Raw genomic sequence first — 26,666 nt, 5'->3', positions numbered from 1 at the left:
TCCTGGGTGAAAATGACAATATATAGCCCTATGTATATATAGTGGCATATTTCTGACTATACGGCAGCTGTTGCTGAGTCTATAAAAGGATATCTCTGAGGGTTTATTTCTCCTAGAGAATTCTGTGAGCACTGTTGTCATGCTATCAAATTCAGGATGCATAACTTGAAGAAAAGCCCTGTGTGCTCCTTTTGTGAGGGAAATCCGGTGTTTGACAAAGTGCCCCTCACACACAGAAGTTGTCGAAAAGGGACAAGCTGAGAAACAGAATCTGATTTTGAGAGGCATAGAGCACAGATATGGGTAATGCTAAAATGCCTTCTTTGCCACTTACAATGGCAAAATTACTATCTCTCTTTGAGTGTTACAAATGTGGGTTAAGTAAGCAAAGAAGTGGGATATGCTAGTCCCCCTCTCCTTCACCCCTTTCAGGAGGCAAAGAAAATTCATCTCAGTCCGTGAAGGGTCTCTATGAAATAAAGAACACTGTGGAGAATGTTTGCTTGTTTTTGACAGCAGTTTCGTCAGGCAGCAGTTGCTCGGAAGATGGCATGACCAAATTCAAGCTTCATAAGTCACAGCTAGAGATGCAAATTTTGACCTCGTCCATCCTCACACTAAACAAAGAAGCCAATACTCAGACCCCAATACTCTTTGTTGTAGGAAGGGAAGCTTATTTGCTTTGGGCAATTCTCGGAGAGAATGTGCACGGTTGTGTGGCCGATTTTTGTGAATTTGTGGAAATGTGCAAAATTGCATGCCCACCGCCATCTTGTTGCATGAACGATTAAAGTGGAAGTATTCCATGCTTTGTTGGTGTTGTAAGCAATTGCTCTCTCCTTCTGTCGTGGCTGTTTTGTGTGCTTGGCTTCGTAAAGCTAATCACATTTTATCGAATAGTTATAGCCATTTTGTGGAAAGCCAAAGCAAGGAAGAGTGTGGTTTGCTTTTTGTGTCGGGCGCAAGCTTCTTATGAGGCTTGGAAAGTCCATCATATTGAAATCTGTCGTAACAAACAAGCAAACAATGGCTAGCATCCAGTAACACAGGTTTCGACTCTGTTTCAATTCCACAGTTCTATGATTTTATGGGTTTTGGGTGATATCTAGCCAATCTCAGAAGCTAGACATGTAGGTGATCAAGGCTTCGATTAACATTTTGCCTCTCAACCTTAGATACAATGGCCTTGATTACTGTAAAGTTAACTAATGTGCCTGAACATCCATCTTTTGATTGTGAAGGTTGTATCGCTAGCTGACAATAACTTGCCCCTTGATCTTGCCACTTGTAGTTCTGTTTTCCTTCCTATCAGCTGACTTCTTTGCAGTCATAGCTCTCCTCCTGGCCCCACTTCGGATTAATATTTGACATATTTCCCCAGGCATGCTGTGATGCCACATTGCTATAAGTTTCAGAATGGTACTGATTGCCATCTTGTTGAGAATAATTTAGAAATAGTGCTAAACCTTCCCCCTTTTACAAGTGCAAAGCATTCGGTCTACCACTTTACTCTTCGAAAGAAAGAGATGGTGTGTGTTTTGCATGAGAAACTTGCATTACCGTACAGTTGAGTTAGCTCTGATATCATTAATGTTTTGTGTTCTTTTTCTGCTTTTTAAGAAAAAAAAGGTCTCTCTCGTTCTGTCTATTCCTGGTTTCTCCCCTCTCATTTTCCCCCCTCTTTCTCCTTCCAAACAAGATTAAGACTCAAAAGACGTTGATTATAGAGTCTTTTATGTGAGGAGGCTGGAATGGAATGTAAAGTGTGTCTCCCTTGGCCCCTGCATTCTCCAGGGTGGAAAAATAGCCGTATCTTAAATAGCCTTTGCTTGGAGCGCATTAGCTGAATAATTCAGAACTTTGAAGTAGGTGAATTAGAAGAGATTCATATTGGACTTGGGGGTCAGCAGCTACACTGGGCGCAGCTACAAAATGATTCAGAATATTGAAGCAGGGAGGCAAGGAGGAGGAAGGAGGGACCACACATCCAGACACAGTTGGTTAATTCACTAATGCATGGTTGGAGGGTGTTCCCTGCCTCTCCCTCACACACACACACAGTGACCTGAATTCAGATGAACCTGACTCCTTCTCTGCCTGTCTACACTTGACCTGCACACAGAAGCATATGTGAAATAAAAAGTAGGGCTTCAGTGACAGTGCTTTTTATTGTTCCTGCCGAACAAGAGGATTTTAGCTAGCACGAATTTGCAAAGCTGGCTCTCTTGAGATATTTGAAGGCTCTCAGATTTTGCCAGCCAGCCTGGGTTTGAGTTCACTTTAAGGGGAAGAGTGGGTTTTTCTTGTTGGCTTGATTGATCTGCAAATATCTTTGATGTTCCTTGACATAATGTTAATAGAGTTTGTGGCACTGAGTGCTAAAGAAGGCAAGGGGGAGGGGGAGCAATCCCTCTTAAAAATGAAGCCCATTGATTTCCTCTCTGCTGTGTAAAATGAATGTGAAGTATAGAGAGCAGACAATTAAAGGAGAATCGCAAACCAGATTTACTTGAGGAATCGAGTTTCTCTCTGGTGTCCCCTCCCTGTCATCATGCCAAACGAGAAACCTGGAATTAGCATTATTATACCGTAGTCTGCCTCATTGGTCTGTACGAGTGAGACACCATGTGCCTCTATTAATTTGCTTCCTATATGTTGTTGTTGCCTTGATGGCCCTAAGCAGTAAGAATTGTAAAATACATAGAAGGGTGTGTGCCGTTAGACCAGTACAGTGCTCTCTGCGACTAGGTAGGCATCCTTCAGTCTCGAGAGACTATGGTAACGTGCTCTGAACAGAGGTCTTGGAACAGCGTCTGGTGTGGCTGAGAAGGCCAATTCAAGAGTGACAATCTCTTCCACATTGAAGACAAATACAATCTGTCCCCTGTCCAGCTCCCTGATTTTGCTGGTTTTGGGACTGCCTCTTGGCCTCAGCCTGCTGGACAAGGGTCTCTTCAAATTGGGAGAGGCCATGCTGCACCGCCTGCTTCCAGGCTGAACGCTCAGACATCAGGGTTGCCCATCAGTTGAGGTCCATTCCTAAGGCCTTCGGATCCCGCTTGCACATCTCCTTGTATCGCAGCTGTGGTCTCCCTCTGGGGCGCTTTCCTTGCACTAATTCTCCATACAGGAGATCTTTTGGAATCCGACCGTCAGCCATTCTCACACCATGCCCAAGCCAACATAGACGTCTCTCCCACTGTAAAACCTTGAAAGTTGCACAGAGTTTTTGCTGATGATGAGAACGAGTTCTGTGTAATATATAATCTGCAATTAAAGTTTAAAGGTGCAATTCTAAAGTTGCCTTGGTTTTGTAGACTGCTGAGGGGGTAACTGGATAGAATCTGTGGAAGTACAACTTTATAGGACTCCTGGTGATAGTGCCGCAGCTGCTGCTCACAGAGATGGGAGTTGCCAAAACCATTTGTCTTGTGAGATTTTTTTTCCTGCGAGGCACAACTGTACTGGAATTCCGAGCAACTACTGAGGGAAGCTTCCTTTTTCAACAGAAAATGAAGGCTGAGCTCAGCCTGTCCTAGGCAAGGAGGCCAGTCTTCCTCCAGGTGAGCAAGCCGAACTCCTAGAATGGAGAATTCTGGGATTTAGAGTCCAAACCAAAACAAATGCCCATGCTTAATGGCAGCCTGCCATCTTAAGAGCCTCATGATGCAGTGGTTAAACTGTATTTATTTATTTATTTATTTATTTGATTTTTACCCCGCCCCTCTAGACCATGTCTACTCGGGGCGGCTTACAAAATAAAACAAAACAGTATAAAAATATATAAAATCATAAAATTACATATTTCAATTTAAAACAATTAATTTAAAGAGAGGATTACCAAGATGGAATAGCCAAAAAAAGAGAGAGAGAAACAGAGAAAAAGACTTAATTGACTGGAGGGAAGGCCTTCTTGAATAACCAAGTTTTTAACTGGCTTTTAAAAACACCCAGCGAGGGTGCCAGCCGAATTTCTGTTGGGAGGGCATTCCACAGCCGAGGGGCCACCGCCGAGAAGGCCCGGTTTCTTGTTTTTTCCTTCTGGGCCTCTCTCGGCGTCAGACCCCTCAGCCGCCCCTGCTGGCTATATCGGGTGATCCGGGTAGATCTGGGTGGGAGAAGACGATCTGCCAAATATTGAGGTCCCAAACCGTTTAGGGCTTTATAAGTGATCATAAGCACTTTGAAGTCAATGCGGAAACGGATGGGCAACCAGTGCAAAGCAGCCAGGGTGGGGGAGATATGCTGGTGTTTTCTCACCCCACTAAGGAGCCTGGCTGCTGCATTCTGGACCATCTGAAGTTTCCGCGTCAGCCTCAAAGGCAGCCCCACGTAGAGTGCATTACAATGGTCTAATCTCGAGATTACGAGCGCATGGACTAGAGTAGTGAGGGCCCCCCGATCAAGATATGGTCGCAGCTGGGCAATCCACCATAGATGAAAATAGGCAGAGCGGACCACGGACGCCACCTGGGTTTCCATGGTAAGCGCCGGGTCCAGATGTATTCCCAAGCTGCGGACCTCACTCTTTGCGGCAAGGGTCGTCCCCCCAAAGGAGAGGGAGTCACCTATGCCGCTGACGGAAGGGCCGCCCACCCTCAAGACCTCCGTCTTGTCCGGGTTCAGCCTCAATCCATTTGACTGCATCCATTCCAGTACAGTGTCCAGGCAGCGCTGGAGGGACCGGACGGCATCCACTGAAGTTGGTGTAAAGGAGATGTAGAGCTGTGTGTCATCAGCATACTGATGACACGATGCCCCACACCCCCTGATGACCCCGCCCAGCGGCCTCATATAGATATTAAACAGCATTGGGGAGATGATCGACCCTTGTGGAACCCCACAATTGAGATTCCACGGGGCCGAGACCCTCTCCCCAAGCTGTACTCTCTGGGGGCGGTCCTCCAGGAAGGAGCGGAGCCAGGCAAGTGCCAGGCCACCGACTCCCAACTCGGAGAGCCTCCCCAGGAGGATACTGTGGTCGACGGTATCAAAGGCAGCTGAGATGTCGAGGAGGACCAACAAGGACATGTTGCCCCCATCGGCCTCCCTCAACAGGTCATCCAACAGTGCGACCAGTGCCGTCTCTGTACCATAGCGCGGCCTGAAGCCCGACTGAAATGGGTCCAGAGCATTGGTTTCGTCCAAGAGCGCCTGAAGCTGATCTGCCACCACCCTCTCAACCACTTTGCTGAGGAAGGAAACATTGGCGACGGGCCTATAATTGCCAATTTCATCCGCCGCCAAATTTGGTTTCTTCCTAATTTATTTATTTATTTATTTATTGGATTTATATACCGCCCCATAGCGCTACAAGCACTCTCCGGGCGGTTTACAATTTTAATTATAAAGGCTACACATTGCCCCCCCAGCAAGCTGGGTACTCATTTTACCGACCTCAGAAGGATGGAAGGCTGAGTCAACCTTGAGCCGGCTACCTGGGATTTGAACCCCAGGTCGTGAGCACAGTTTTAGCTGCAGTACAGCGTTTTAACCACTGCGCCACGAGGCTCTAATGGGCCTAATGAGTGTCTCCTTGAGGGCGAGGGGGACCTTGCCCTCCTGGAGAGACCCATTAATTATTGCAGTGGCCCATTCAGTTGTTACCGGCCTGGCTGCTTTGATTAGCCAGGCCGGGCAAGGGTCGAGAGAAGAGGTGGTGGCCCGACAGCGATCAAGCGCCTTGCCTACCAAATCTGGTGTTACAGGCTGAAAGGAGTCGAGAATAACCGGGCAGGACGGAGCGCTGGACATCTCTGCTCGATCCATTGTATTTAAAAAAGGAGAAAGGTCACGGCGGATGGCCTCCACTTTGGATTTAAAAAACGCTGCAAATTGGTCAGGTGAGATGCTAGTGGGAGGCCCTTCACCCTGACCAATTCTGGATAGATCGCGAACTATACAGAAAAGTTCCGCCTGCTGGTTGGAAGCTTCGCTTATCCGGTCAGCGAGGTAAGATCTTCTAGCAGCCTTTACCTTGGCCAGGTAACGGTTAGTTGCGATCCTGACAGCTATTTTACTATAATCCGTCGGTTTCTTTCTCCAAGCGCACTCTAGCCGTCTCCTTAGCCGAGACTGTCTTCACAACCTGAGTTCAGTTTTGACAGACGTTCAACTGTGTTAGGCTAAATCAAGTTTGCTATTTCTGGGATTTTCTATTCTCTGATAAAAGTATCGTTCTTTCCATTCTGGGAATGCCTGATTCTTTGAATTTAGTGGGTGTAAATAAATTACATTTTTCCAGTTCATTTTTGAAGGGTTTAACAATATTTCCTGATTTTTTTGTCATGTTTTCTTTTTCTTTTCTTTTTTTCCATGTTTGCAACAAAGAGAACGTGAAGTTCAAAAATCACAATACAGTGGTGCCTCACTTAGCGATGTTAATCCGTGAAGAAAAAATCGCTGCTAAGTGATAACATCGCTAAGCGAAAATAAAAAGCCCATAGAAACGCATTAAAACATGATTAATGCGTTCCTATGGGCTAAAAGCTCACCTTTAAGGCAAGATCCTCCATAGCACCGCCATTTTTGGTGCCTCTAAAGTTGAGGTATCAGTGCCTGAAAACAGCGGGCGGCCATTTTGTTTACCCGGCGGCCATTTTGAAACCACCAATCAGCTGGGTGGAATGGGGGCTTTGCGATCATCGCTTCCCTGCGATCATCGCAAAGCGAATTTCCCCCATAGGGACCATCGCAAAGCGATTGCTTTTGTGATGGCAAAAAGTCCATTGCAGAGCAATTTCGTCGCTATATGGAGCGATTGCTATGCGAGGCACCACTGTATGAGAAAAATCAAAAGAAACAGATTTCCCCTTTTCCAGTCATGAGTTAACATGGAGCTATTGCTAAACATGAAAGAAATTTAGGGGGAGCCTCCTTTCCCCTCCGTTTTCATTCTGTACTTTGATAATGCAGCAGAGTGTTGTTGTTTTTTGCAGGCTTTCCAGCAATCGCCAAAGTTGGGTGGAAAGACGTACAGCATGATTTTATAATTGGGGCAGAGAATTTCGGCAGGTCTGGAAGCCAGCATTCCTTGCTTGGGATCCTCTGGGAGTCTTAGGAGTCTCCCAGATTGAATATGAAATAAAATGAAATAAAATGTCCTCTATGAAGTTGCTGGCAGTACCCTTTCACTTTTGAAAAATGGGTATTATTTCTGTATGTATTGAACACTGCAGGGTCCCCGTGACCTATTTAAAAACATAAACTGCTTCTTTCTGGAGGCTTTTAGGAATGACAATTTGCCCTTTATTTCCAGGCAAAACATCTTCTTGATGGTGAGAAGACAGCCTGCTGAAGCTGGGGCTCCTCTGTGTCATAACATGGAAACACATGATGCTTAATGGTAGAGGAGGGGGGAAAATGCTATTTTTGACCACATTCCTGTGTCTTTTGACACCCTGATTTAACTCTTAATGCTGGGATGCAGGACTTTAATTTTATGAAATGCTGAGCCTGCCCTGAGGAATGCAAAAATACCTTTAGCTTCTTATTGCTAGAGCAAACCCTTCATAAGCAAATCTCCGGTGTATTTTTTTTTTTTTGAGATAGTTTTAAATTTAGCCAGAAAACTCACAGAAGTCTCTTTGAGTGACACAAAAAAGGAAAGAGGAATTAATTGAATTAATTCAGCAGTTTGGAGCTATTATAACGTTGGCCTCTGAAGTGTATGCAAAAGGTTTTCTAGGCTTAATAGAGAAGAATGGAGATCTTGGCTGCTGCTTCAGAGGAAGCGGCAGTTAAAAATGTAATTTCAACATGGAGCATGCAGGCCAAGAATCTGTGACTGGAAGAAAGCTTTCCGTCCCTGTTGTTTTGGTTTCACAAATCATTCTGTACTTGGGTGGGATCGATTTATAAATATAAGACACCACCATTTTGAGACTATCTTTTAACAGGGAAAATATTCTCCTTGATGTACACAGAATCATATAATAATTGAGTTAGAAGGGGCCTGTGAGGCGATTAAGTCCAGCCCCATGCTCAGTGCATTCTGGGATGGTTGAGATCGGATCCTGCCCCTCCTCTGTGTAACTGTCTTTCAGGTATTTTGAAAAGTGCTATCAAATTTCCCCTCAGTCTTCTTTTCTTAAGTCCTTTCAGCCTTTCCTTGCAGGGCTTGGTTTCCAGTGCCCTGATCATCCTTGTTGCCCTGCTTTGAAGTTTTTGGCATCTTTCTTAAAGTGCCATGTCCAGAACTGAACACAGTACGTACTCTAGATGAGGCACAACCAGTGCTGAAGAGAAAGGGACTAATCCTTCACACGGTTTGGAGACTGTACTTCTGTTAATGCTGCCTAAAATAGCATTCACCTTTTTTTGCCGCCACATCACACTCTTGGTTCATATTCAGCTTGTGATCTATAATTCCAAGATTCTTCTTGCTCACAGTGTTACTGAGCCAAGTATCCTCCATTTTGTAACTGCATTTGTCCCCCCCCCCCGGTGTAGAACTTTGCACTTTTACCTGTTACATTTCGTTCTGCTGTTTTCAGCCTATCAAGGTCTTTTTTTAAAAAGGTTTGTTCCTGTCCTCCAAAGTATTAGGTACAGTTGTGCCCTGCTTAACGATTATCCCATATAACGAATCCGCTTCACGATGATGTTTTTGCAATTGCGATCTCAAAATGATGTTTTAATGGGCAAAATCCGCTTTACAACGATCGGTTCCCTGCTTCGGGAACAGATTCTTCGCATTACGATGATCAAAACAGCTGATCGTTGGGTTTTCAAAATGGCTGCCGGCTTTTCAAAATGGCTCCCCGCTGTGTTTTTGGACGGATTCCTCGCTATACAGGCACCGGAAATGGCCACCCCTATGGAGGATCTTCGCTGGACTGTGAGTTATTCGGCCCATTGGAACGTATTGAATGGTTTTCAATGCGTTTCAGTGGGCTTTTTTATTTCGCTTTACGACGTTTTCGCTCTACAGCGATTTCACTGGAATGAATTAACGTCATCAAGCGAGGCACCACTGTATTTTATCCAATTCTGTGTCAGCTGCAAATTTGAGAAGTATTCCCCTGAACTCCGTTATCCAAGTTAATTCATCAAAATGTTGAAGAGCTACTGGGCCAGGATTGAACCTTATGGTAGTTCACTTGTTACTTTCTCCTAGTTTGAAAAGAAGTCATTGATAATGGACATGGACATCATCAGGATACATACATCGACATGCTGTGGAGGGAAATAGTCCCCAAAAACGCATGCAGCAGTTATTTCGGCTATAAAGTCCCCTAGATATTTTAGCATTTGAATTGTAATGAAAGGAAGATTTGCAACCATATACAGCCATTTAATCTGAGGCTGGGATATAGATCTAGCAATAAATTTATCTCACAGAGATGGTTGTAATAACTTTGTAATACCTTTGCATTTTATTAAAAAAATGATATAAAATGCCTATGTGGTTGGTTATCATACCTTGTACAAAAACACCCGAAAGGTGTAATAACATAAGCAAAACTATTTCTTTAATGTTGACCATGAAAAAGAAAATGACACCAATGGGATGTTAGCCTGTGACGCCTTCTCAATTAATGCAGGCATGGAAAGAGACACTCTTCCTCATACTGTAATGCTGTCAGCCCTTCTCTGTCTTGTCGGGCCACACTTTCAGATTTGGTGACCTAAAGAAGGTGGAAGCAGCAATTTATTTTCAATACAACGTTGTGGTAACCAGATGTGGTAACCAGTGCCAAGGTAACAGGGGAATACTGTACCCAAATTTTAAAGCAGCAGGAAGCCATGATGTTGAGTAAAGATCAGCTGAGAGGCTGCCCACACCAGCAGAAATATTTTGAATTTGTGTTAAAGTCCACATGACTTTAGCCCAAATCCAAAAGAAATGATCCCTCTGCTGGTTTATTCCAGCAGTGGGCTCAGACCCTCTGCATTTCCATTGCTTCACCTTGTATAAATTTCTGGCTTTCTCTTGATTTTCCAGAGGGTATTCATATTCTAATACATCTAAAAGCTATGGTAGAATATTTGGCCTCGCCCTGTAATTCAAACATAGGAAACCAAACTGGGCTGACCGTAGGAGCTTGTGTAGTTTCAGAAAAATTGTGTGACAGATTTTGTATCACTCTGCACTGTCGGATGGTTCCCCGCGCTCATTTGTCATTGCTTAGAGTCAGAGTTAGGTGAATTAGGATCCAGTCACGTATTCAGAAATAATACTCACTTGCTAGACGGTTCATATTTTAAAGTGTCAGGGTTTTGAAAGCAGTAAAATTCTACTCTGACTTCTGTATTCAGCCTTCTGTACATCTTCATTTTCATCTGAAAAAAAAAAACCAGACACTAAGTTTCTAGCCCTTAGGGTTGCAAAGATGGGCTTGAAGGTGAATGGTGACAGCTTTTCGAAATCACCAGCTGTAACTGAGATGCAGTAAAAAGCTGGTAAACTTCTGGAATTGCATTTTTCCAAGAGGCCAGGCTGATTTTTTTCAAGGTATCCTGGCAAGTGAATTTGTAGATCTAGGTCTTACAGTTAGCCCAAACAAGGTGGTCTGGTTTTCTTAGCCATTGCACATAAGGAGAGTGTAAATGATTGACTGCTCTTATTTCCAGTGCCTGAGAAGGTAAGGGCGCTTAATAAATTAATTACTGTTTGATGTTGGCTAGAATTTATCCATCTGCATCTCTCCAGGTCAGACATTAAACAATAGTCTGTTCATACATTTATTAAAAATAATGTACAGATTCTGAAAAATATATATGCAAAAATGTATACACGTTTTTGTGGGGGAAAGACAAAGCTTGCAGTTTGATGTAGATGCTACTTTGATCGTCTTGGGACAATCTTTGATATAGAATTGGAGAACCTCAGTAGCTTTGGGTTTTACAGATTTTCACATGCCTATCTAAAGCTGCTTATTTATTCATGGTCATAGGTGACTGAAAATAGTTCTGAGTTGGCCACCTTATTAACCATATGTGTGGTTATTACATCTAGTTACTGCTCTTTCCATCCTTCCTTTGAAGGGAAGTTAGTGGAGAAGGTGAGAAGCTGAAGCAGGAACTGGAGGTGAACATATCCATTACAGAGACCCCAGCATTAGAGCAAGAAATTCCTTAAATGCTGGAAACATCTAATTCTCATAGCAGACACTTTTTACATTTCCTGTAGCATATAAATTTGTAAGTTTGCTTTATTCTGTGATTCCTTATTTGGAGATAAACATGGGCTTCGTACTCTTCTGATTTTCCAGGCACAAAGATCTTCCAGAGCTGCATCTCTGGAACACTAAGAGGATCTCAACTGGAGTGATATATGTCATCTGTGAGGTCTACTCTGGCCTTGAGACAGCACTGGCTGCCTGCCTGTGATGACAGGAATAGTAGGTAATTCGACATACCTACTCTGGTTCCTGAAGCCACCCCTGCTTTACAGTGGTGCCTCGCTTAACGAGGATAATCCGTTCCAGCGAAATCTCTGTAGAATGAAATCCTCGTTAAGCGAAATAAAAAACCCAATTGAAACACATTGAAAACAGCGGGGGGCCATTTTGTACAACCGGCGGCCGTTTTGACGCCCAACGATCAGCTGTTTTCAGATCGCCGTAATGCGAAAATTGGTTCCCAGAGCAGGGAACTGATCGTCAGGAAGCCAACAAAGCCCATTTAAAACATCGTTTTGCAATCGCTTTTGCAATCGCAAAAACCTAATTGTCAAGTGATTTCCTCATTAAGCGAGGCAATCGTTAAGCGAGGCACCACTGGAATGCAGTCTAGAATGCACCTCTCTCTCTCTCTCTCTCTCTCTGCAGATTGGAGGATCTGTAGTAAGGAATAGCTGGCTCGTACTGTTTTAAAGACTTATCACATGCCAGCCAACAGTTCACAAGCCTTCTAGAAATGGCATTTTGCCATTTAAACATTCTTATGAATCACTTAAGTTACACTTATTTTAATGAGAACTTCCCATTATTATATTATTAATCAGATTAAGTCACAGACCTTGGGAATTGAGCTTTTTATTTTTTTTAAAAAACTAATCCTTTTAATTCAGATTTCCTTCTGCATTTTTCTATAAGACTTCCTTAATCTGTATAGTCCTGTGCATAGTTTGCAAGGAACAATAAAATATCACGAAATGGAACGTGATGCTTCTCACTATCTCTTTTTGGCAATTATTTTTAAGAGAAGGAAGCAATCTTCCATTTTCAATGGAAAATTGTTGTGTCAGTCTCGGTTTCTCTTTCTGTCTTCCTGATACTTTTTTTCTAGCTAGTTCATGTCAGTAGCAAGGAAATGATCACAATACACCATTCTTTAAATGCGGAGGCATAGTGAAAACAGAGATTGAAAAGTCCTCTGAGCTCTACAGCTAAAACATTATTTTATACAAACATCTTTGAAACTAAGCTTACGGATTTCTTCAGGATTTAAGGTTTATTTGCATACTTTAATTACTTTAATGATTTAACAGATTCATTGGGGAAAACCCCCTTTTTCATAGTTTGTGTAGAGAAGAAATGTGTTCTGGGGCAGGAACAGGAGGTTCGGGTGGAGGTAGACCTAGGTAAATCTCAAAAAGCCTTCTCGCTGAGGCAGTTTCCCCAGCTGAGTTACATTAAGATGTGTGCCTGTCAGGTAGAAATGCCTAAGTGGAGAATTAAAGGATTTCTAGTGCAAGAAATCAGAATGTTAGGTTCCCTAGTGAGAACATAGTACCACTTAGTTTTCTTTCAGCTCTGTTGGCAACTGCTTCTTGGAGAATTCTCTATGGCAGTGGTCCCCAGCCTTTTTGACACCGTGGACCAGTTGGGGGAGGATGGGGTCCGCATGTGTGGAAAAGGCACATGCACAAAGGGGCAAGGGGCACTCACGCAGGCGTGCATGCATTCACATGCATGTGCTAAGCAGTGGGGGTTCTTGCACAGGTGTGCACACATTCACATGCATGTGCACAAAAGGGCGGGGGCATGGGGATGTGCACACACACACACATTGCGAAGGGGCTGTGCAGGGGAGATCATGTGCAGGAGTGGGTGGGAGATCTGTCTCCATGGCCCAGTCCAACCCAGGCCACGGACCGGCACCGGGCTGCGGACTGGGGATTGGGGACCCCTGCTCTACGGCTTTTTCTTTAGCTAGCTAGGTCTGCTGTATTTCTGTTTCAACATACAGTAGTGCCTTGCAAGACGAGCACTCTGTTTTACGACGAAATTGCATTACGACGAAGTTTTTGCGATCACAAAACGGTGTTTCCTATGGGGGAATTTCACTTTGCGATGATCGGTTCCCTGCTTTGGGAACCGATTCTCGCAAAACGACGATTTTCAGCCAGTTGATAGGCAGTTTCAAAATGGCCACCGGGTAAAAAAAATGGCTCCCCACTGTTTTCTGGGACAGATTCCTCGCTGCATGGGCAGGGAAAATGGCCGCGCTATGGAGGATCTTCGCTGGACAGTGAGTTTCAAGCCCATAGGAATGCATTAATCGGGTTTCAATGCGTTTCTATGGGCTTTTTAATTTCGCTTCACAATGTTTTCATTCTACAGCAATTTCGCTGGAACGAATTAACGTCGTAATGCGAGGCACCACTGTACTTGGAGGCTACAGCAATTTGTGGAATCTGTGAGTTAGTTTCAAAATTTGAAAAGCTTCCTTTTTGTTTTGGACTTCAACTCTCAAACCGGATAGCCAGCTGTGGATTTATTTTATTTTATTTTTGTAATTTTCAGACAGAAAGAAAAAAAAGCAGGGTGGAGGAGTGAGAGAGAGATAGAAAAAAAAGAGATTTTCCAAACTCTGATTAGTCTGTGAAATGTTCACCTACCTGGAAGAAATGTTGCTGTGTTTAGATTCGAAGCAACTGGGCCGAATGCCCTTTGAATCCGTTCAAGTGTTAATGTTTTCTGGTAGTTAGTGAAGCTCCATTTTAGGGTTAACATGAGCTGAGAGAAAAATGTGAGTCTTCTGTCATTGACATATGGCAAGCTGGCATCTATTGAAAGACACTCATTTTCTCATGGATGGAGCTATTAGGGCGATAGGAAGTACACTGTGCTGAGCAAGCTTCTAGGAAGCTCCTGAAATTCAGGAGCAGAATGCCAGCATACAGCTGAAAAGGAAGTGCATCTACTGCAGATTGAGAATGTCTGCTATTCAGCCTCTTTAGTTGTATGGAATTTGTAGAGTGCAGCTCATGTGGCTAGTCCATAATCTACATTTGCATCTGGAGACACAGAGTGAAGTTGGATGCTAACGATCTTTAGGGGTGAATACATTTAGCAGAGTGTTGAAATTACAATATTTGTGTCGGGACGAAATATCTGGGTATGCATGCAGCTCCTTCCTTTGAGAGATCCTTTGATTCACAGCTACATGGAATGGCTGCTGAGAAGAGTTGTTTGCATTTCTTCGTTCCATCATCTTTTTTCTTCTGGAGTGATGTTAGCTTTCTGGCATGAGTGTCCATGCTGGGTGCTCAGGTCAGCATTGGTAAATAATATTAAACTCAATCTTGACAAGACAGAATTAAGATTGGGAGATAAGATAGTGAGAGTGATTGCACAGTCAATGTAAAGAAAGCAAAAGAAAACACATAAACCTATCAGAGATGAAATAACTTTGAAGCATTCAGCATAACCTGTTAGCAGGGAAAAACAGGACACCTGATAAAGATGTTGTAGGAAGTTTGCTACTCAAGAGAACCTGCTGTGTTTCTACCCGTTTTGAAGTCTATTGCATACTTTCTCAAATATCCACTCTTTCCCTGACCATCTTGTAAAGCACAAATTGGATAAATAATTCAGTAATTATGGATTTTGCAGTGCGATGTGGCTGCAAAAAAGGAAAATTCCATTTTAGAATGTGTTAACAGAAGTGTTCAACAGAATTTAATCAGCGTACTCTCTATTCCTTCATCCAAGTTATTGATGAAGGAATATTTATTTATTTATTTATTTATTTATTTATTTAATTAATTAATTAATTAATTAATTAATTAATTAATTAATTAATTAATTAATATGGCGCCCACACTACCCAGAGGTCTCTGGGCAGCTTACAACAATTAAAATACAATAAAAAAAGATAAAACAATTAAAAGACAATTAAAATATATACTCTAAAAATTGCCATCAGGATCCACAGTTGATATTATTTCAATTAAAGGCCTGCTGGAACAGGAAGGTTTTGACCTGGCGCTGAAATGTCATCAGCATCAGCGCCAGACAAATCTTAATTGGGACGGTGTTCCATAGTTGTATGGAACATTCTATGGCGTTCCATAGAATAGAGAGCATGCTGATTAAATTTGCAGATGATGCCAAATTGGCAGGGGTTGCTAATTCTCCAGAGGACAGGATTAAAATTCAAAATGACCTTGACAGATTAGAGTCCTGGGCCAAACATAACAAAACGAATTTCAACAGGGATAAATGTAAGGTCCCACACCTAGGTGGAAAAAATGAACTGCACAGGTACAGTATAGGATGGAAGACACCTGGCTAGACAACAGTACCTGTGAAAGGGATCTAGAAGTCTTGGTAGACCACAAACTGGACATAAGAGAGCAGTGTGATGTGGCTGCCAAGAAGTAAAGGTAAAGGTTGCCCTTGACAATTTTTGTCCAGTCGTGTTTGACTCTAGGGGGCGGTGCTCATCCCCGTTTCCAAGCCATAGAGCCAGCGTTTTGTCCGAAGACAATCTTCTGTGGTCACATGGCTAATGCGACTTAGACACGGAACGCTGTTACCTTCCCACTGAGGTATTCCCTATTTATCTACTTGCATTTGCATGCTTTCGAACCGCTAGGTTGGCGGGAGCTGAGACAAGCGACGGGCACTCACTCCGTCGCGTGGATTCAATCTTATGACTGCTGGTCTTTCTGACCCTGCAGCACAGGCTTCTGCGGTTTAGCCCGCAGAGCTACCACATCCCTGGTTGCCAAGAAAGCCAATGCAATTCTTGGTTGCATCAAGAGGAGTATAGTGTCTAGATCAAGGGAAGTGACAGTATCATTCTGTTCTGCTTTGGTCAGACCTCACCTGGAGTATTGTGTCCATTTCTGGGCACCTCAATTCAAGAAGGATGTTGACAACCTAGAACGTGTCCAGAGGAGGGCAACCAAAATAAATGGTCAAAGGTCTGGAAGCCATGTCTTATGAGGAAGCGGCTCAGGGAGCTAGGAATGTGTAGCCTTACAAAAAGAAGGTTGAGAAGGGGCATGATAGCCATGTTTAAAAATTAGGAAGGATGTCATGTCTAGGAAGGGACAGGTTTGTTTTCCACAGCTCCAGACACTAGGACAAGGAGCAATGGTTTCAAACAACAGGAAAAGAGATTCCATCTGAACATTAGGAAGAACTTCCTGACCGTCAGAGCTGGTCAGCAGTGGAATAGGCTGCCTCGGAGTGTGGTGGAGTCTCCTTCTTTGGAGGTTTTTAAGCAGAGGCTGGATGGCCATCTGTCGGGAGTGCTTTGATGGAGTTCTTGCATGGCAGGGGGTTGGACTCGGTGGCCCCTGTGGTCTCTTCCAACTCTGTGATTCTATGATTCTATAAGTATAGTCTCCTAATCCCATGAGGTCCTAGTCCCTATTTACAGTGGTGCCTCGCTTAACAAGCGCACCGTTTAATGATGAATTCACATAGCGACACATTTTTTGCAATTGCATTGCGATGTTTTAATAGGGAGACATCACATTGCGATGATCGGTAAGCATTTCGCTTACTGATCTTCGCATTGCGATGGTTTTTAAACAGCTGATCAGCGGGTCCAGAATGGCCGCCGCATCCGCAAAATGGCTGCCCGCAGCGTTTTCGCGCCCTGCCCTCGCTTACCGGGCAGCGAAAATGGCGGCTGGATCGAGGATTGCCCGCATAGCAGTGAGTTTTCGCCTCAATAGGAACACATTAAACCCGTTTTAATGCGTTCCTATGGGGTTTTCCTCCCCGCATAGCGACAAATCCACATAGTGACGTTAATCCTGGAACAGATTAACGTCGCTGTGCGGGTCACCACTGTATTTGGCACTGGTTAGGCCTCATCTAGAGTACTGGGGACACCACACTATAAAAAGTATGCCGATAAACTGGAACAGTTTCTGAGGAGGGCAATAAGGGGACTGGAAACCAAGTACTTTGAGGAAAGACTGAAAGAACTAGGCACGTTTAGCCTTGAGAAAAGGAGATTGAGGGGAGATATGATATCTCTTTTCAGATACTTGAAATGTAGTTATACAAAGGAGAGGCAGAATCGCTTCTCAGTCACCCCAGAGTGCAGGATACATAATAAAAGGCTCAAATTACACAAAGCCTGATTTCAGGAATATCAGGAAAACCTAACTTTGAGAGCAGTACAACAACAGAACCAATTCCCTCAGGAGGTGGTGAGTGCTCTAATGCTGGAGGCATTCAAAAGAAAATTGGATGGGGTTGGACTGACTGACTGACTGACTGACTGACTTATTTATTTATTTAAATTTATACCCCACCCATCTAGACTGAAGTCTAATCTGGGTGGCTATTTATTTATTTATGGCCTTATAGGCCCTTCCAACTCAATTTATTCTATGATTCTATGATTCTTTATCTGTATGTGGTTGTTCTTTACCTACAATTTGTTGTGGTGCCCTAAATGTTTGCAGTGTTCTAGCCCCGATCAATAAAAGAAATAGCAGGATTGGAGCAGAAATTAGTTTGCTTTGTCTGCTGAGGCTGGCACGTATTCTGAAAACACACTCTGATAGTCAAGGTCTTGTTCATAGTGGTTTGGCATACATTAAAACTTTGTCTAGTGAAGGATACTCAGTACATCATTTTGACTTAAAGTTGGTTTGATGTGCCAAGCTTTGGGTGCAGAGACGAGTAACAGAGCTTTATTGCTCTTTGGATTTGTGCCTAAAAGGAAGCTGACCTTCGTGCAGTCTCTGTAAACATCAGACGGGTTGTGTGTCTTACATTTCTGTGCATAGCAAAACAGCAGTTTTATAACTGTGAAACATAGAGAAGAGCTGCTCTGGATTTTTTTAAAGCAAAGCTCCAGCCAATACTCTATTTATTATTCAAGGAAATGTGATGCTTCTTATAACTTAAACCCAGGGCAGATGCAGTGGTGTCTCTTTGCAAACCAAAGTTTGCAAAATGACGAGCGAGTTTCGGCAACATGCATGTTTCACGCCATCTAATGCACGTTGAAGTGAATTTCCTAATTTTCCCTTTGTAGCCTTAATTATGTTTTAATTAATTAATTTTATCCCAAGATGGTTAGGACAGTTTATTTGCTCCCATGGGTGACATTGCATTAACCATGTGAGGTAGGTTAGGCTGAGAACTACAGTAGTGGTTGTTCCAACATCACCAAGGCCTGAGTTTCATAGCTGGTTTGGATTCGAACCAATGTCTTCTCAGTTTTAGTCTGCAGTATCTCCCTTTCCAGGTTTAATTCAGTTCAACTCTATCCAACTCTTTTCAGTCTAATTTGATTCAGTATAAAAGATTTGGAGAGAAAATGTGCTTTGGGGATCTCAATATTAAACATGTAAGATGGGTTAATGGAAATATAATAATATTTTTGTTATAATAATTACCACATTAATTAGTGTCTTTCTTTACGATTGACAATAGCATCAACCTATTACCAAGCCAGCTGTTTACTCTGAATTGATGATCCTTTTCCTGGAATGTGATAATTTATTGATCACTCCTTTCTCTTTTTCTGAATATTCTAAAGATATAAAAACTTCAAGCATTGATCTTCTATTCCAGTCCCTCTAGCCAAAGAAAGGGTTTAAATCCTTGCAGTGAGGTATCGTATGATACTATTGACAAGAGAATAGACAAGATTTTGTTTTGAACAAATGAGTTAAAATTGTACAAACGCAAATAATACATCAGTGTAAGTAATGCAAAATATACAAAATGATCATGGCTGCTAGTTTGAGGCTAGGAGTTTCAAAGGCCAGAATATGGTTTCCAAAACTGATGCACTAGGGGTATGTGAAGAGGCTCCAAACAGTAGATGATGGACTGTGAGATTCCATATCATCCTCCAGATTGATTTATTCCATCCTGTTTCTGCATTTGTTAACCATTTTTTGACAAGAACTACTTCTGCTTATTTTTTTTAATTTAGAATAATTATCACTTTTTTTTCTAAAGAAGGGGTTGGATACAGTGGTGCCTCGCTTAACGATGTTAATTGGTTCCCAAAAAAAAATCGCTATGGGAAAACATCGCTAAGCGAAACACCATTTCCCATAGGAGTGCATTGAAAACCGGTTAATCCGTTCCAATGACTTGACTGCATAGAGAGAAAGTAGGTGGTGGGAATTCTATAGATATAATATATTTTGACTTCGGGAAAGCTTTTAACAAAGTGACCCATGATATTCTGATTCACAAGCCAACTAGATGTGGACTGGATAGAACAACTGTCAAGTGAATTGGCTACAAAATCATTCTCGTGCTTATCAATGGCTCCTTCTCAATCTGGAAGTTACCACAATGCTGAGTTCTGAATGCAGGACTTTCCCACAATTTTTTTAAATGACTTGGATGAGGGAGTGCAGGGAATAATCAGATTTGCAGATGACACGAAATTGGGTAGAATAGCTAATGTCCTGAAAGAAAGACCCAAAATTTAAAGAGATCTTGATAGGCTTAAGCTCTGGGCTGGAAACAACAGAATGAAATTTAACGGAGAGAAGTGCAAAGTTCTACACCTGGAGGTGTGGGGGGGAACCCAAACACACAGTTATAAAATGGGAGATCCTTGGCTCGGTAATACTATGAGTGAAAAGAATCTTTGAATTGCTGTAGATCACAAGCTGAATATGAAACAGGTGTGTGTTCTAGCTGGAAAAAAGGGCAAATGCTCTTTTAGGTTGCATTAGCATAGTATAGTCTCCAAATCCTGTGAAATACTAGTTTGCCTTTATTTGGAACTGGTTAGTTCTGGACACTATACTTTAAGAAGGATGCCAGCAAATTGGAGCAAGTTCAGAGAAGGGCAACAAGGATGACCAAGGAACTGAAACCAACCCCTAGCAGGAAAGACTGAAAGAACTGGGCATGTTTAGCCTTGAGAAAAGAAGACTGATAGGACTTTGCAAATACTTGAAAGGCTGTCATAGAGAGGAGGGGAAGGATCTAGTCTTAATCTTCCCCGATTGCAGGACACGTGATAATGGGCTCAAGGAAGTACAAGAATGGAGCATGTCACCTTGGGAGGTGATGAGCACTTCAGTGCTGGAGGCATTCAAGAAAAAATTGAACAACAATCTGTCGTATCTGCTTTGATTTGGATCCTTCCATTGAGCAGGGGGTTGGACTCGATAGCCTTAAAGGCCCCTTCCAACTACATTATCCTGTATTTCTATGACAAAGGCTTAAACCCAGGGCTCATTTCTGAATGGTAATTACCGTTTGTACAGAATATTTCATTTGCATTACGCCTTTTGCTTAAGCACATATTTCAAGGATGTTGCAGAATTTCTATTCAGACAGACTGAAGACATTTTGATTTTAATGAGAGACACAACTGAGGAGTAGAAACCAAACAGCGCTGAAACCACAATCTTGGAAAACTATAGATTAAAGCTCCCTTTGTTGCAGAACAAATGACAGGGTCTCTTCTCAAATGAACAATACATGTATACATTTTTAATAGGCTGGCTAGATAGAGGAAGTGATGAACTCGTTCTTGTGGAATAGAGGACCATTTAAGAGCTATTTTTGAAAGACTTAAAAGGGTATGCGATTCAGATTGAAATACATAAAAAGTAAATGGCCATGCTCCACGATACATCCAAATGTTGATATATCAAACTTGGTGCCAGAGTCTTCTCCTCCTTAGCCCTCATTTTATATTGTTCAAGAACCCTCTTGCTTCAATTTCGGGTGATGAACTCCTGCTTTGTGCTCATGGCCCGAAATTCTTGTACTATCTTGCACTTGGTTTCTATTTTTGTAAAGTTTTTATTATTTACGTTGTTGTATGTATGTAGACTTTTATTACCTGATGTTAGCCGCCTAGAGTGGTCCTGAGTTGGCTAGATAGGTGGGATATAAATCAATCAATCAATCAATCAATCAATCAATCAATCAATCAATCAATCAATCAATCAAGCTATTATTTTGCCAGCATGACAGACTGGCCGATCCATTACCAGCTACAAGAGTACAGCTGCTCTTTTTCCTCTGCCAGGAAAGCTAAGAGGTGTTTCATATCCACTCTGTCTTCTTCTCTGGAATAAAGGAATAAATGAACAAATGGATAAATGAATGAATGAATGAACAAATGCATAAATAAATTCTTCTGCTCATCACCACAGTTAAATGATACAGCTCAGGGCAGCCAGAATGGATGTACAAATCGCCTTCTCACTTGCCTCATCCAGATGATAAAAAGTTTCATCTGATAAGATGAGGTAGTCACTGAAAGTCTTCAAGGTCTTTGGTTTTATTTGAAAAAACAAGGCAAAAGCAGCCTCATGGAACAGCTGCATGTCTACTAAACTTTTTTCCTTTCTAGACACATTTTACTTAATGTTCCATAGAGGTTCTCTTGTGTTGGAACAGGCAGGTCTGTGTGTTTTGCAAAAAAGTTGCTGTATTAGCATGCAATTCATATATATTTGAATTAATATTGAAATGCACATTTAAATCCACATTAAATTAAGACTGAAATCCAAATTGCAGTGTGTACATTTCTGTCCAAATACTCTCCCTTTGAACACATGGCCAAATGTGTATTTTGAGACATTCCTGTGGCCAGAAGCCTTGCTGTAAAGGAGGAATATTAAAGTCTGATATGTGCATTAAACTGAGAGATGTGATGTCAGCTGAAGATCTCCAGCACCTTACCTTGTATATGTCGTGTCTAGTTTGTGCATCTGTTATGGAGCAGAAACTTTCAGGCGATGCAGACAGAGTAAAGGTTCCCCTTGACATTTAGTCCAGTCGTGTCCGATTCTAGGGGGCAGTGCTCATCCCCGTCTCCAAGCTGTAGAGCCAGCGTTTTTCCGTAGACAGTTTCCGTGGTCACGTGGCCAGCGCGACTAGACACAGAACGTCTTTAATGCAGACAGACCTCAGCAAAAACTGCATAAAATTAAAAAGAAGCATCCACATTTTTCGAATACAAATTTTCTTACGTTTTACTCATTGTATCCCTGCTCTTCTATAGATCGATTGATGTTAATTTTGGATCAAAGATGTGATCCGGAGCAAGCTTTAAATCCAGCCGACCCTGTGGAAAAAGGGAGAGACCTAAAGAGATGAGAGATTAAAAATATTTATAGTAGCTCTTGCTTTTCCCTCCTGCGAACACTGGCTTTTCTGAAAACTTGGGTCTTGGATGCCTGGGGCTACCTGCCAGTCAGTCTCCCTTACCAATCTCCCTTGCTATGACTTAGACCGTGGGGTGTATCCTGTCATAGTTGCCCCGACCCACTTTTCACACTGGCAGACTGTTATTATTTTGTCATCGGCAGAGTGACGTCTCTATTCGGCCCATTTCCACAAGGAAACCCCTGCCATTTCCCATCACTTCAGCCTGCGCTTTGCCTGCTGTTGAGCTGCCACAGTCAGAGGTCAGAGGGGGCACGCATACGCATCAGTGAAGCTTTGTCTTCCCTTATTGCCTTGGCCTCCTTCCTTCAGAAGCTATAGAGTTTGAGAAGGTATAGAAAAGGACTAGGGGGGGATGGTACGGTTTTCTCCCAAAGAAAAGACTTGAATAAGTTAAGTGGTTCTGAAGAGTCAGAGGGAATTCGTAGAGATTTTTTAAAACAATGAACAGCCCAGAAGGAAGGAATTGGAGGTAGCTGATGTCTATATTCTCGGAAAATTTGGAGTATAAAATTACAGCAGTGTTGATGTGAAAGCCTGTCAATTTCTGTCTTTGTTGTTTTTATCAGAATCCTACATGGATTCTCATTCTGTCCAAATCGCTCAGCTGTGAAACTTCTTTTCCCCTGTCTGTGCAGAGATTTGCACATTATTTTCATATGCCTCTCTCTGAATGTGCTGAATTAATTGAATTTCCCCTTAGTATTCTTACGGTCTCCTCCTGTAAACCAGTGGTTCCCCAACGTGGGGTGCCAGTTGTTATTGGACTACAACTCCCAGAAGTCCTAGCCAACATGGCCAAGGGTCCAGTTGTATGGGAGTCGTACTCCAAGATAATCTGAGACTACAAGTTTGGAAAGCATTGTCATAGCCTGAAGTGTTCTGGGTATATTTTGAAATAGATAATTGTTTTATTGTGAATATTCACTTGGATAACATTTTTTAAAAGATGATTTTTTTAAAAAGTTGTGATTTCTAGGGATGGGACTTTAATTGTTAATGGATTTCCACAGTCATAATTCAGTGGGAACTTCCCAGGTCTAATTGTGGGAATAAAAGCCCTATACAGTGGGGTCTTGACTTACGAACGGCCTGAGTTAAGAACATTTTGACTTAAGAACCGCTCTCATAGGAAAATATTGACTTGGCTTACATACTTAGATTTGAGTTACAAACTGAAAAAAACCCACGTGGGAGGCAGGGAAAGTGCAAAATGTGAACTTTCAGTTAACTGTTGGCCAGTGAAAAGGGTGCCTGTCTGCTTCCTCACTCCTCCCAGATTTAGAGAGTGGATTGGGAGACAGTCTTCAGACTGCCTGGTACTGCCTGGACTGTATTTTCCCTGCCTTCCCTGAACCTTTCTTGACCTAAGAAAAAAAAAGAAACAAAATATCCCCCTCTAGTGGTCGAAGGCAGAATAGCAGCTTCCCATTAGTTTCTATGGTCAGAAAAGAGCAGATACGGATCAAATGGTTTTCAATGCATTCCTATGGGAAATGCAGATTTGACTTGAGAACATTTTGACTTGAGAACTGCCTTCCAATACGGATTAAGTTCTCAAGTCAAGACCCCACTGTACAATCATGAAATAGATCAGCCCTTCTATCGGCACTAGATCCTCTTCCTATTTCTATTGCCAGAGGGTGTGAAACGCTCCACTGCTCTGTGGGAATTACAGTGGACCCTCGACCTATGGAATTAATCCGTATTGGAACGGTGTCCGTAGGTCGAAAAGTCCGTAGGTAAAATCCATTAATCCGTAACCCGCCCAAGAAACACCCCCCCACAAAATTAAAATAAATTTTAAAAATTACAAACCTTACCTTTTTGAAGCCTTCCAGGGGTCCCCCGCCGCCACCATCGCCGCTGCTGGAGGACTCCAAGGGCTTCGGCTTCACTGCTGGAGGCCTCTTGGAGCAACCCCACTGCCATGGGAGGCATCTCAGAGGTCCCCCCCACTGCCAATAGTGCCTCCGAAGCACAATCGGCGGTGGGTGGGGGACCTCCGAGATGCCTCCCATGGCGATGGAGAAGCCCTGGAAGGCATCCGGAGGCAGATCCGTAAGCTATGGACTGGAAGGGGGAGTTGGGGAAAGCGCCAAATTCGAATTTGGCGCTTTCCCCGCCTCCCCTTCTGGTCTGTAGGTTGATTCTCCGGCCGCAAGTCGAAGTGAAACTTTGCGGCCGGAGAAGTACGGATCTCGAAAAGTTCATAAGTGGAGCCATCTGTAAGTCGAGACTATACTGTATGAGATTCCCTGAGAATTATAAAGCCTCATGGAAGAGTTCTGTCAGAGGCTGCCTCCATATGTGGTTCCCAACCTTGGTTCTCCAGATGTTCTTGGACTGTAACTCCCAGAAATCCTGGCTAGAACAGCTACCTTGTTTCCCTAAAAATAAGACCTCACCTGAAAATAAGCCCTAGTAGGATTTTTCAGGATGCTTGTAATATAAACCCTACCCCAAAAATAAACCCTAGTTAAGTGAAAGCCCGCCCTCCACCATGTAAGCAACCAGAAGATGACATGATTGTATTTGGATGGTTGGACATGAAAAAAATAAAACATCCCCTTAAAAGAAGCCGTACTGCTTTTTTGGCGCAAAAATTAATATAAGACTCTGTCTTATGTTCGGGGGGGGGGTAGTGTTAGATGCTTCTGGGAGTTTTAGTCTCAAGGTTGGAAACCACTGATATGTAGTGTATGGATTCTGACTAGGCCATGAACCTTTTAAGCTGGGCCTTTTCTCCAGGTGACCAAAATGTAGGTTCTGTAGGAGTGAGTCAGTCAGGTGGATTTCCAGAATGGAGAACTCTATGATTTGTAGTCCAGAAAATCCAAATGGCACATCCCTGGTGTCAGATTGAACGTTGGATTCACACATATTGTGAAGCAGAACATCCCCTTCTCTTCCAGAAGGGAAGAGTGACACTTGCTTTTTGAAAGCACCACTTGCAGATTTTCATGTGGATCTGTGAGTAATGACACAAACACATTTGTGTAAAAGGTGTATATGATCCACAGTTTGTGTGTTCTGCACCTCTGATGTAGTGAAGCTCAGAAATGGAACAGTATACAATATTTTTCTCCTGACCTCATCTAATTCTGCAGTTTCCATGCTAGATGGATGTTTGTGTGTGTATGTGTATGGGGTGTTCAAGCCTATTCACATCTGTGTCTATTTAATATTATGTCTTAATTTTTTAAAATTTGCATAGCACTAAGCCTTGGTAATACCTAAGCATTAATTTTATTCAGTTTTCTCCCCCAGATCCGCACAGGAAAAAATAAAGAAACGTCAAGAATGCCACCAAGCAGGGATAACTTAGCTTAAAATTGCCAAGTTGCTCATATATTTCCCATGTTCCTAAGTGGCAGCAGTTTAGGAAATAATATAAGGAAATGGAGTCTCCCCCCCCCCCCCGTTTTATTTGCAATTAAAGCATGACTTTTAAAGCAGTGCAGGAGAAAACAAGGAAAGAAATATCTGCTAATGGATGTGAATCTCTGCCTCTCTCTTCTATATCAGACACTAATGAATGTTTGCTTAAGACATGAAAACTGTGATCTTATCCTATTCTGGGGATTTCCCCTCCCCTAAAATCTGTGGCCACATGGTATGGCTGTGATCCCTACCCATACGCTGATGTTTTGAATGGCTTGGAAGAATGGAATGCTGGAAATTCTTCGCCTGACTGTTAGTTTTGTTAGACATTTTCTGCCTCCGTAGGAAATAGAGAGTGTGTGTATGCATGTTTGTCTGTGTGCGGGCACATTAAGTCTTCCCTGTGTGACTGATATCCCTCTATGGGCTACTATATTCCATGGATTAGTGTGTGCTGCCAATCATAACGGCTCTGGACACCACTTTGAAATTGGAGAGGCAGTAACATGGAGGGGAGAGAAAGGGTGTTTCGAAATTGCTGCCTCTTGCAGCTTTTGTATCAAGGCCTCACGAGAAAAAGGTTACTAAGCTTGAACCTGTCTTCTTGTCTATCTATCTATCTGGAATCATAAGTCTCAAATCTTGACCAGGAAACTGAATCAACTAGTGTCTGGGCACTTTAATTCGGAACATCAAAGCTTCTTTGATCTGTTGGAAATAGGGCCAGAATATCATCAGCTCCAGGCATTTTAGGGAAACATCTTGATTTACAGAACTGGCACTACAGCATCTCATGGCCTGGACCCTGAGGACAGCGCCTGACACGATTCATTCATATTCTTTCTCTGTCCTCTATAAATGCCACCTTAGGTACTGCACATTTTATTCAGAGGAACTTTATTCCGAGCTTTGCTTTTGAAAGCAAGAAGTGGGACTGTTCCTTAATCTTGACTACCACATGTACTGCATTTC

General features: G+C 42.7%; 1 protein-coding gene across 8 annotated transcripts in view; it reads left to right on the top strand.

The window, feature by feature from the left end:
* Positions 1–26,666, top strand: part of FAT3 (FAT atypical cadherin 3) — a 529,225-nt gene that overhangs the window by 58,669 nt on the left and 443,890 nt on the right. The window lies entirely within an intron of this gene.

This window comes from Pogona vitticeps, chromosome 3, assembly GCF_051106095.1.
Source record: "Pogona vitticeps strain Pit_001003342236 chromosome 3, PviZW2.1, whole genome shotgun sequence".
Classification (NCBI taxonomy): domain Eukaryota; kingdom Metazoa; phylum Chordata; class Lepidosauria; order Squamata; family Agamidae; genus Pogona; species Pogona vitticeps.
The sequence above is the reverse complement of the archived record's forward strand: the minus strand, read 5'-3'. Positions and strand labels throughout refer to the sequence as shown.